This window comes from Rhinopithecus roxellana, chromosome 17, assembly GCF_007565055.1.
Source record: "Rhinopithecus roxellana isolate Shanxi Qingling chromosome 17, ASM756505v1, whole genome shotgun sequence".
In the NCBI taxonomy this organism is placed as follows: domain Eukaryota; kingdom Metazoa; phylum Chordata; class Mammalia; order Primates; family Cercopithecidae; genus Rhinopithecus; species Rhinopithecus roxellana.
Window position 1 is genome coordinate 108,161,169 of NC_044565.1, and position 12,240 is coordinate 108,173,408.

Consider the following 12,240-nt stretch of genomic DNA (forward strand, 5'->3'; position numbering starts at 1 on the left):
AGAATCACACACACACATGGGGACAAGAGCAATGATGCCAGCAGCTGGAGCCTTGCCAGGAAGCACCCCAGGAATAACTGGAGAGCAAGTTAAGGACTTGGGGCCCTGTGAGCTGAGAATCAGCATGCTAGGGGGTAAATGACAGCAAACGAAGGCAAAAAGAGCATGGGTTTGCAGGTTTGAGAGAATGGAAAAGCCAGGAAGGAGACGTAAAATGCAGGATAGGGGCCTATTTTCATCAAGGTCACCTTGAGCTCCAAATCCAGGGCTCCTGTGCTTCCCCTGGACAGAGTCTCCAAAAGTGGTGCCTTTTCAGATCAAATGAAAAAAGATTGTATTTTGCTTGAGAGATCATAAAACCTCAACAAAATTGCCATGCAAATTGGCTGTGAATGAATTTCTCTCTCACACAATGCTACGAAGGGGAAAGAGGGGAGGCCATAAAAGGAAAATTCTCTCTGACCATTAAGGAGGCCTTGGAGAGGTCACATAAAAACTTCCGTCTGCTTTTGGTCATTAGATGAGCTGAGATGACAGAGCTGCACAGCAATCGTTCTCAGCAAGGTTCCACTTGACACATCCGCCCCCTACCCTACCACACACCCCACAACTTGGGGTTTAAAGTTTTCCTCATATTTGTTATTAGATCTTGATTTCCAGGGAATTAGGCATCTTTTGCAGTAACTGATGATACCGTATGCCATGTCTTTCATAGATAACACAAACGGAATTGTTGACGTGGCAAACTATGATCTATTTTTATTTTATTTTTATTTATTTATTTATTTATTTATTTATTTTTTGAGATGGAGTCTCGCTTTGTCACCCAGGCTGGAGTGCAGTGGCACAATCTCAGCCCACCGCAACCTCTCCCTCCTGGGTTCAAGTGATCCTCCTGCCTCAGCCTCCCAAGTGGCTTGGATTACAGCTGTCACCTCACCTGGCTAATTTTTGTGTTTTTAGTAGAGAAGGGATTTCACCATGTTGCCCAAGCTGGTCTCGAACTCCTGACCTCAGGTGAGCCACCTGCCTCAGCCTCCCAAAGTGCTAGGATTACAGGCATGAGCCACAGTGCCTGGCCCAAACATAAGATTTGGTAGATCAATGTAGCAGACAGACTGGCTTCCCCTTGTCCTCACTCCAACCCACCTCCTCAAAAATCCTCTCTACCTACAAGATAATGTTTCCTCCCATCCCTTACTGTCAACACTCTGTCAACAGGCAGTGATCAGCACTGTTTGCCCCGTGACCTATATGGACCTATGATGCTGTCCGCTTCTAAAAGGTCTTTACCCTCCATGATGGAATAATGGAAAATTGAAGCCATCAGGTTCTGAGATTGAAAAAATAATGGACAGATGTTTCTATGTAACACTAAAGACAGATCTGACTTCTACTGATGGGGACTATTTGTGAAAATACTCCAAAAGGACTCCAGTCCATGTTGGAGAATCATGACTAGCCGCTGGGTTGGATGAAGCTAGAAACCATCATTCTGAGCAAACTATCACAAGGACAGAAAACCAAACACCGCAAGTTCTCACTCATAGGCAGGAACTGAACAATGAGAACACTTGGACACGGGGCAGGGAACATCACACACCCGGGCCTGTCATGGGGTGGGGGGAGGAGGGAGGGTTAGCATTATGAGATATACCTAATGTAAATGACGAGTTAATGGGTGCAGCATACCAACATGACACACATATACACATGTAACAAACCTGCACATTGTGCACATGTACCCTAGAACTTACAGTATAATAAAAATAAAATAAAATAAAAAGAAATGGAGTTAACCTGTCTGAATTAAGGAGAAAACAAATGTTTGCATTTGTATGCCAAAAATACAGACATTCATAGAAATTAATAAGAAATGGAGGCATTCTCATTTCTTGGTGGTCTCGAAGTTTCTTCTACCACCTGTCATGTTACTGCATGTAGTTTGATGACTAATAATTCTATTCCTGCATTAGGATATTTGGGATGCCTCAATGCATGCAACAAAGACCAAAGAGCTATGCTGGCTGCCTCATGATGTCCCTGGGAAGTCTACTGATAGGTTTTTTTTTTTTTTTTTTTTTTTTTGCTTTCAAGGTATTTTTTTGTGTGTGGTCTCTATTGACTCTGAGAAGGTTTTTTCTTTTGTCATCTTGCCTTTTCCTTTCCTACTGGAGGACAGCAGGTGGTGGGTGTTCCTGGGCTATGCACTATCACTTAGGAGTGAGAAAGTAGAAGGATGATCAGAGGTCCATGATCAAGAGTGGTACTTTTCAAATGTGCCCTTGCCTGAAGGGTGATTAACATTTCTTATGAGTTTTATCCATTTCATTTGCCTTCCTCTGTTCTCTAGCAGATTTGAAAAAATTTTAAGAGCATTCCCCTGGAGAACTGCAACAAGATGAGGATGCCCACTCTCACCACTTCTATTCAACGCAGTACTGGAAGTGCTAGTCAGAGCAATCAGGCAACAGAAAGTAAAGGCATCCAAATAGGAAACAAAGAAGTCCGACTCTCTTTGCTGTTGATGTGATTCTACAGCTAGGAAACCCCAAAAAACTTCACCAAAAGTCTCCCAGAACTGACAAATGACTTCAATAAAGTTTCAAGATACAAAATCAATGTGCAAAAATTAGTAGCATTTCTATGTTATTTCACACCAATAATGTCCACGCTGAGAGCCACATCAAGAACACAGTTCAAAAGCTCTGGGATCAGGCGAATGAATCAGTTGAGGTCAGGAGTTCAAGACCAGCCTGGTCAACATGGCAAAACCTTGTCTCTACTAAAAATACAAAAATTAGCCAGGCATGGTGGTGCGTGCCTGTAGTCCCCAGCTACTTGGGAGGCTGAGACAAGGAGAATCATTTGAACCTGGGAGGCGAAGGTTGCAGTGAGCTGAGATTATGCCACTGTAATCCAGCCTGGGCAACAGAATAAGACTCTGTCTCACAAACAAACAAAAAAATCAGTTCCATTTGCAGCCAGTTACAGTAGCCATTAAAATATAAAATACATAGGAATACAGTTAACTAAAGAGGTGAAAGATCTCTACAATGAGAACTATAAAACACTGCTGAAAGAAATCATAGATGACAGAAACAAATGGAGAAACATTCCATGCTCATGGATTGGAAGAATCAATATTATTAAAATGCCCATACTGCCCAAAGCAATCTACAGATTCAATGCTATTCCTATCAAACAACCAATGTCATTTCTCACAGAACTAGAAAAACCTCTTCTAAAATTCACAGGGAACCAAAAAAGAGCTTGAATAGCCAAAGCAATCCTAAGCAGAAAGAACAAAGTTGGAGACATCATATTACCCAACTATACTATAAGGCTACAGTAACCAAAACAGCATGGTATTGGTACAAAAACAGGCACATAGACCAATGGAACAGAATAGAGAACTCAGAAATAAAGCCACACACCTACAGCCATCTGACCATAAACAAAGTTGACAAAAATAAGCAATGGGGAAAGGACTCTCTCTTCAGTAAATGGGGCTAGGTTAGCTAACCATATGCAGAAGAATGAAACTGGACCCCTACCTTTCACCATATACAAAAATTAACTCAAGATGAATTAAGGATTTAAATGTAAGACTTCAATCATAAGAATTCTAGAGAAAAGCCTAGGAAACATCACTCTGGACACTGACCTTGGAAAAGAAAGTCCTCAAAAGCAATTGCAACAAAAACAAAAATTAACAAGTGGGACCTAATTAAACTAAAGAGCTTCTACACAGAAAAAGAACCTATCAACAAAGTAAACAGACAATCTACATAAATGGGAGAACATATTTGCAAACTATTCATTCAACAAAGGTCTAATATCCAGAATCTATAAGGAACTTAAACAACTGAACAAGCAAAAAAACAAAAACCATATTAAAAAATAGGCGAAAGACATGAACAGACACTTCTCAAAAGAAGACATATAAACATGAAAAAATGCTCCATGTCAGTAATCATTAGATAAATGCAAATCAAAACCACAATGAGGTACCATCTCACACCAGCCAAAATGGCTATTACTAAAAAGTCAAAAAAACACATGCTGGAGAGGCTGTGGAGACAAGAGAACACTTATGCACTGTTGGTTGGAATGTAAATTAGTTCAGTCACTATGGAATGCAGTTTGGAGATTTCTCAAAGAACTTAATACAGAGCTACTAATTTGACCCAGCCATCCCACTACTGATAGTAGAATCTATCCAAAAGAAAACAAATCATTTTACCAAAAAGATATATGCATTCACATGTTCATCACAGCACTATTCGCAATAGCAATTGTGATTCCATGTCCATGTCTACTGGACACGGAATCAATCTAGATGCCCATCAATAGTAAACTGGATAAAGAAAATGTGTTACATATATACTAGGGAATACTATGCAGCCATAAAAAGAATAAAGCCATGACCTTTACAGCAACACGGATGCAGCTGGAGGCCATTATCCTAATTAATGCAGAAATAGAAAACCAAATACTGCATGTTCTTGCTTATAAGTGGTAGCTAAACACTGGGTACTTGTGGACATAAAGATGGCAACAATAGATACTGAAGACTGCTAGAGGGAGCAGCGAGCCAGGGGATAAGGACTGAAAAACTAACTGTTGGGTACTACACTCAGCACCTGGGTGATAGGATCATTCATACCCCACACCTCAGTATCATGCAATATACCCAGGTAACAAACCTGCACATGTACCCCCTGAATCTAAAAGTTGAAAAAAAATTCAAAGAATACAGCAAATGTACTTCTCAGCTACGTCTCATGCAATGTACGAAGTGTTTACGTAACTACTGTACATTCAGAGAACTGAATTTAGAACCTGTCTGATTGTAAATCTGATGGATTCTAAAAGCAACAAAGCTTCTTAGAACTGCTGGAGGCAGCCTACCATCTGACTGGATTGAGAAAGACCTAGAAGGCCATCTCCTCAGGGTTTTCTTGGAAACGTATCACTGGAGGGGTGTGTCTCCCAATACCATTTCCAGAAAATCTTTCTGATCGACTGCAAGGTCGATCATATCCACTTAATTTTCATAGACAATCTCTATTTCAAATATTTCCTTTGCGTCTTCATGTACCATCGAAACACTCCAAAAACAAGTATAATTATTATGTAGCCAAAAAAATTTAATTTAAATTTTTATTGTCAAGGAAAAATGCTTATGTTCAGGTTAAGACAAACAACCAGAATAGCAAACTATAAACGGTATTACCTTAAACATGTAAAAATGCATAAAAAAAGCTTTAAAAGCTGGAAAACATCTTGTGTTAGTTAAGAAATGCAGACAAGGCACCCTTCTATACTGTAGATGGGGCGGTTAACAGGCATAGCTTTTTTAGTCCCCAATTTGGCAGCATCTATCAATATTTCAAACAGATGTGCCTTTACCCAGGAATTCTAATAATCCTTGACCTAGAAAATCTTGAAATGTACACAAAGATATACAAATAAGGAAGCTAATACAAAAACTGTAATAGTGAAAAAGTGGGAACAAAATTCAATAGATTGTTTATTAATAGGGATGGGTTAAATAATGTCCTATTTGTACTTCTGAATAATACTCTGTAGCCTTTAAAAATAAAGAAGGTATGTCATAAAAAATCCATGCCACATTAAGTTGCTAAATAATATACATACAATGAGTTGTTTTTATTTTTTTATTTTACTTTTTTGAGACAGAGTCTCGCTCTGTCGCCAGGCTGGAATGCAGTGGCAGGATCTCGGCCCACTGCAACCTCCGACTCCCTGGTTCAAGCAATTCTCCTGCCTCAGACTCCTTAGTAGCTAGGATTACAGGCATGTGCCACCATGCCCAGCTGATTTTTGTATTTTTAGTAGAGACAGGGTTTCACCGTGTTGGCCAGGATGGTCTCGAACTCCTGACCTCATGATCCGCCCACCTCGGCCTCCCAAAGTTCCGGGATTACAGGCATGAGTCACCACAGCCAGCCTTAGTTTTTAAAAGTGTACGTGTGTGTATACGTAAATGCACCAAAAATGACTAGCAGAACATGCCCCATGGTTATCAGTCACTACCTCCTGAGAAGGGTGGAGAGTTACGGGATGCTTTTGGCTACAACAGAAAACCTAATTCACCTTGCTTCATCTGGTAATGGTTTCACGATCTCACAAGTGTTTGAAAACAGACTCTTCTTTGTGTAATTCAGAAGGTCAAGGGCACCACGGAGACCCCCCCCCCCCCACTGCCCCCTGTCCCCTGCCCTTCTTCACCTTTGCATTCTTCCACAGGTCAGCTGAGACCTGGCCCAGCCCCTCTGATGGCTGATGGCTGCCCAGTTTGCAGGCATTACAGCCTCATATCACAGTAACCAGTGGAAGGAAAGAGCTGTTTCCTTCCTTGCCTCTTTTAAGACCAGGGAAACTTTCCCAGAAGCCTCCCAGTAGCCCACCCTCACATTTTATTGGCTAGAACAGGGTGCACATGCTCACCCTGAGCCAGTCACTGGCAAGGACAGCAGCCCCACCCTCACTTGCATGGCCAATGAGATAAACCTCCTGAGACAAGTGTGGGTTGGCAGTCTACTGTACAAAATCCACTTTCTGCTAGGCAAATAAAAGCTGAGGGGATGATTACTGAGTAGGCCACAGGGACGAAGGGGATTTTTTTCTTTCTATCAGAAATGGTTCTGTAATATTTGAAAATGTTTACAAGATTATATCCATGTGCTTTTTAAGATAGACTATTATAAAAATATTCTAACACATAGAAAAAACACTGAATAGAAAATATATCTTGAAATTGTGGGGTTTTTTTCCTTCTTTTCCATCTTTTCCAAAAACTATGTACTTTTATAAACAGAAAAACAATAAGTTTTTCAGATGACCTCGAGCTCTGAATATTTTACCACCAAGGAACTCAAATATCCTTCATAAAACTGCGCATGTCATCTTTGGCTCAGAAGAGGCTAGAAGAATCACACCACTAGGTTCTGTCACCTTGTCACCTGTCTGCCTTTAGATGGGCCTGTGTTTTCTGGACGCCTGGATGATTTTCAGTGGTCTGGGAACATTATCTGCCATGGCCTTCAGCAAAGCAGCAAAGTCCACAAATTGGGTCCTGGGGCCCAACCTCTCAGCTTCAGCCTCCATCACTGCTCCCATCTCCATCCTGGTACTCCCACACCTGATGCCTTCCTCTCCCTCTCTCCTCTCCATCCTCACCCAGGCCTGCCTTGGCTCCAGGGGTTCCTCTACGTTTCCTTCCCCCAAAACATCAAACTGCCATTGCCATTCTCTTAGAGCTTGGTTTTCAAGATTTACTTTTAGGGAGTGTGGAAGGCAAATGGTAGCAGAGAAATCGCCTTTGCAAATAATAAATGGAATCCCAAAATATATTTTAAAAAATCAGAGTGATGTTGGTTGAAGTGTTTTCAGGGCCACCCAGGTGACCCCTCCTAATATCAGGGTGAGGGACACCATTGCCTTGCAAGAGCCATCTCTCCGAGACGGCAGGAGGCAGCAATCATCTCAGAGTGCGAAGCATAAAAGGCACCCCAGGTGAATTTCAACACACCCGGCACTAGTTTCAAGTAACTCGTGCTATGGTCGAAAGATGGACCGATGGCTTTGATCCTAGAAAGTGACCCACCATGGAACAGACCAATACTCCTCAAAGGGGACAGCTGTTTGTCCTCTCCACTACATTTTTAAAGAGCGCTTGATCGCCGCTAGCAGTCTTGATCAACAGAACCTACAGCTTAAGTACCAGGAACAGCTTCAGATGAAAATATCCTAGGAAGGACTATCAACAAAGCAAACCAGAAGCCAGGGACTGCAGGAGAGGGTGGAGATAAGCACGCTCCCAATAACTCCATTTTGCCTCTGATTAGCTTCCACAGCTGCCTGCCCTCCGGCCCTGGCCCGGTTCTCCACAGCCGGCCTTGGGTTTGCTGGTTCACCAAATTGAATCTCTAATTGGTGAACTACATGGAACGTATTTGAGTAACCTCCTCGTCCTCCTTGCTCTCCAGTCTCCTCTCTCCTGTCAACAGTAATAAAAGCAATCACTTTTGTTAGGCCTAACACACATCCTTGACTGGTAATCCTACAAACTTGGCAAGGTTAGCATCATTTGCACTGTTTTTCTGACAAGGACTCTGAGTCTCAGGGAGGTTAAAAATTGCCATAGCTGAGCTGGGAGGCTACCCCAGGTCTGTCTGACTTCAAAATCTGCATTTTATTTCTTGCCAAGTCACAAGGCTCTCCATTTAAATATGACTACAGGTCAAGGTCAGCAATGTGGAAGCCCTACCAGCAACTCTCCTTTCCTGGGCCCCTTTCTGGCCACCACCCCGGAGAATGGCATCTCAGAACCTCATTTTCAGTTTACACTCCCTCTCTCTCTCCCCCCGCACCTCAAGTTGTTAGCTCCTCAAGGGCAGGTACACCCCATCTTCTTATTTTTGTATCATCTGGGCTCTCTATGTGGTATATGCTCAGTAAACATGCTGAACTGGATTCAGTGCATCCCAGAAACTTGCCAGCGTACAGCATCTAGCAGCTGTGAGAAATGCAGCTCAGGTCCTCTCCCAGGCATCCTGAGTTAGAATCTGCATTAGCCAAGGGCCCCAGGTGATTCCAGGGCACTGTGATATCCAGCATCCTCCATCTCCTTATACACAGTTTTTTTCATACCAGTGTAGAGGATCAACACTCTCCTTTCTATTCTGAACCATCAAATGGAACCACCCATTGTTTTAAGACTTACAAAAGTTTAAGTGGTCCCTGGGGGAACTTTACCTAAGAAATGACTTTGCGTAAAATGCCAAGGGGTCCTCACTCTCAGTTAATTCAAGTGAAAAGCAGTAGTGCCTTAAAGACTACATTAAAAATTCCCCCTTTAAACATATGCTCACATTTAATACATGTTTATTTAGTGCCCTGAGATACTATTAATCATCAACACCTTGAGATTTAAAATAGAATTACTCATAGTTAAGTACCCCATTAGCATTCAGAAATTTCTAACCTTTGGATAGTGATCACCAACAATTCAGCTCCTTTCCCACACCTATTTACTGAGCATCTATTCTGAACAAGGCCCCATCGGGATGAGATGCTGTGGGGAATATGAAATGTGACAGTCCCTGACCTCACATCTTTGCTACAAATAGAACGAGGATCAGGAACATGCTAATCAGACATTTCTGTAAGCAAATAATGCACCAAGTACCACATCCACTATTTAAATGTGAAACTCAATTAGATGCTTGCTATGATGCAGCCAATTAAACCGTTGGCATAAAGCAGCCAAGAATACTGAGTCACTGGGCTATTTTCAACACCTCGAAATCTGACCTCTCTTGGGAAAGGGTTGCACCGTGCGTGGAATCAGCATGGGACAGTGTCGTGATCACATTGGGAGAACCGACGATTCATGTAAAGAACAAAACACATGCTTGTTTTAAAAATTAAGAAAGAAGACTTAGCCCTTTGGGTTCTTAAGGTTCAAAAGCAAGACTCTGAAAACATGAACATGTAAAGATGGTTATATTAAAAAGTATATGCATGTCTTATTATTTTAATTTGAAGAAATTAACTTTCAGTCTTTAACCTAGTAAGCTGCAGTGTTGAGTGAGCTATAAAGATTACCAAGAGTTAAGAAAGATTGTTAAAAAAAAAATAAGGTGAATTCAACTTAAACATGGCACACGTCAGGTGATATGTGTTATCTTTGACAATTTTCATCATTTGCATTATTAAACAGCCAGAAATTTTTAAAAGGGTCCAAACTGTTCTAAGAGAACCAAATGAGCTTAAAAACAATTGTTGTTTTCTATATAAAGATCAATTCTTCAGTCACCATCCGAACACTCTCTTATCAGACCACTAATTAGTAAAGCCTCACTTGGTTCTTTTTGGCGTGTTTAACTCTTCGGGAGGTAACGTTTTATTAATAACATATTTCCTCTAGAATGTATTTCCTTCTTTCACCTCCACAGGAGCCCCTCTGGGAAGCAGTGAGAATAAAACCGATTCTACATTTACGCACAGTGGGGCAGACCAGCAAATAAATAGAGGCATCGATTTCCAAGAAGCAAACGACTAAAAGCAGCGCATTTACAATTCTTCTAAGCCACACTCCACATCTCTCTGTGAGATGGAAGATAATTACTGAATGTCTTTATGTTGCACACTTTATTTTTAACGAAATCTTTAAGTAGACTGCTAAGAGATACCAATACTTCTACTGGTCCTGGTTTAGCGCTGTAATGAAACACTGAATTTTTGCTTTTGTAAAATAGTGGCGCAGGTCAGGATAACTCTTTTAAACATTACACTATTTATTTAGAGGTTATTTTTGGCAAACTTTTTCCTTTAAGGACATCTTAGTGGCAGAAAGATGGAGCTAGTGTGTGCGCTTGAATGTGAACAGTGCCTCCCAAGGAGGGCAGCTCTGTGTTTAATGCAAGCCATAATTAGTTGGTCAATTCACTGATGGGCACCAAGTTACACTGAGAGACACAGAGGTGCTAGCAGAGATTTCTTGCTGGGAACTACTTTAGAACTAATTACCTGGGAAGTCCAAACAGGAAAAACCTTTCTATTAAGGAAAATAAGGTTTGGGTTCTAAAGGATCAAGGCGGTTTAGCTCGCCTCTGCTGATTAAGTTAATTTAATAAGTGCTCAATGTTTTACCTGTGAGAAAACAGGCTAACTACTTTAATGGAGTTGGGGTGGATGCCAAAGCAACGGGTAAAGACTAAACTCCTCTCCGGGACCCTCCTGAACACCTGTTGAACTCCAGGGCTTCTAACTTTCCGTACGAACGCCTCCCGGATACAACCTCGGGAGGGTTTAGCCTTCGTGGACGTGCATGTGTATATTCAAGGTTTCCATCTTGCTTAATCAACAAAACTAGTTACTAATTATTTATGAATCACAGGGCTGAAACAAACTTTCTTACCTTGAGCAATTAAGGAGTGGCAAGCAGAGGAACGGGACTGGTTTTGAATTTAGCCCCGTGGTGCCTGTCCCTTCCCCGGTTACCGACTTGCCCAGCTCTTTAGAAAGGTCAAAGGTGCGTCCCTCCTCGGCTGGGAAAGGGGCACATCTCCCAACAAAACCACACGCAGACATCCAACCTGGGGAGCTCCGGGGTGGGGTTGGGGGCAGCGATGCAAGGAGCCAGGCTGCACCCTCTCTGCGCGCACGGGGGTTGGGTGCACAGACTCCACACCCAATCCGGCCCGGAACCAATTCCGACCCAGGGACTCCGAGAGACCGCGGGCCCAGGGCGCGCATGCCGCACTCTCCAGGGGTCCAGGACGCTTGACGTTTCGGAGGGTCGCGCGATGGGGCTCGAAGAGAACAGCGGGCAATCCCCAAAGCTGTTGCCCTGGGGCACGATCCCTATCCACCCTATCGGACACCCCGAGGACCCCCAAATTCCGAGGCTCGGGTGCCCAATCCTCTGTCTTCTGCGTCGAGACGCGCCCGGAGCCCACCGGCCCAGCGGCTGCTACCTCCTGCAGGACGCGAAGCCCCTAGCGGCCTGACGGTGGTGGGGGGAACCCACCTCTCCGCGCCCCCGCGTCCGGGGTCCCCGGCGCCGCGCAGCCTCGCGCCTGAGCGCCCCTCCGCCCCCGCGCGTTCTCCCCGCTGGCACGCAGGTGACCGAGTCCTGCGACCCCGCGCGCTCGTACTCCCCACCCTGGGTCCCCCGCGCCCCCTAGGCGCGGCCCCTTACCTCGGAGCGGGCCGGAGCGGCCCCGCGGGGCCGGGCGCGGACTGGGCCGGGGAGACGCGCCTCCCGCCGCCGCTGGGAGACGAGGCGGCGAGCGGGCGCGGCGAGCTCCTCCCGGGCGGCGGCGGGAGGCGCTGCTCTAGCTGCTGCCGCCGCCGCCGCCGCGGCTGCGGGTCTCCTGGCTCCGCGGCCGCCGCTCCTGGGCCGCAGCCGCGCGGGTCCCTCGGCTCCTGCGAGAGGCCGGCTGCTCGCGCGGCAAACTCTTCCGCACGCAGAGCCGGCGGGGAGAGCCGCCTCCGCCTCTGCCTCCTCCCCTGCCTCCTCCCTCCACCCTCCTCCCTTCCCACCTCCCCCTCCTCCCCCCCTCCTCCTCCTCCTTCCCCTCCTTCCCTCGCCTGCCTCCGCCTGCGGGGTCTCTCCTGGCCCCGACCCAGCCTGGAACAAGCACCCCGCGCGCGCCGCAGGCAGACGGACCCCTGGACCCCTAGACCCCCGGTTTCCCTGGG

The 12,240-nt window shown here is 44.7% G+C and overlaps 1 protein-coding gene across 2 annotated transcripts in view; it reads right to left on the bottom strand.

The window, feature by feature from the left end:
• Positions 1 to 12,001, bottom strand: part of NPAS2 (neuronal PAS domain protein 2) — a 176,689-nt gene extending 164,688 nt beyond the window's left edge. The window contains exon 1 of one of the 2 annotated variants that reach the window (XM_030921647.1): positions 11,738 to 12,001. The gene's annotated coding sequence lies outside the window, so the exon portion shown is untranslated. The remainder of the gene's footprint in view (positions 1 to 11,737) is intronic. The other variant, XM_030921648.1, reaches the window with a different exon arrangement.
• Between the last annotated feature and the right edge of the window lie 239 nt (positions 12,002 to 12,240).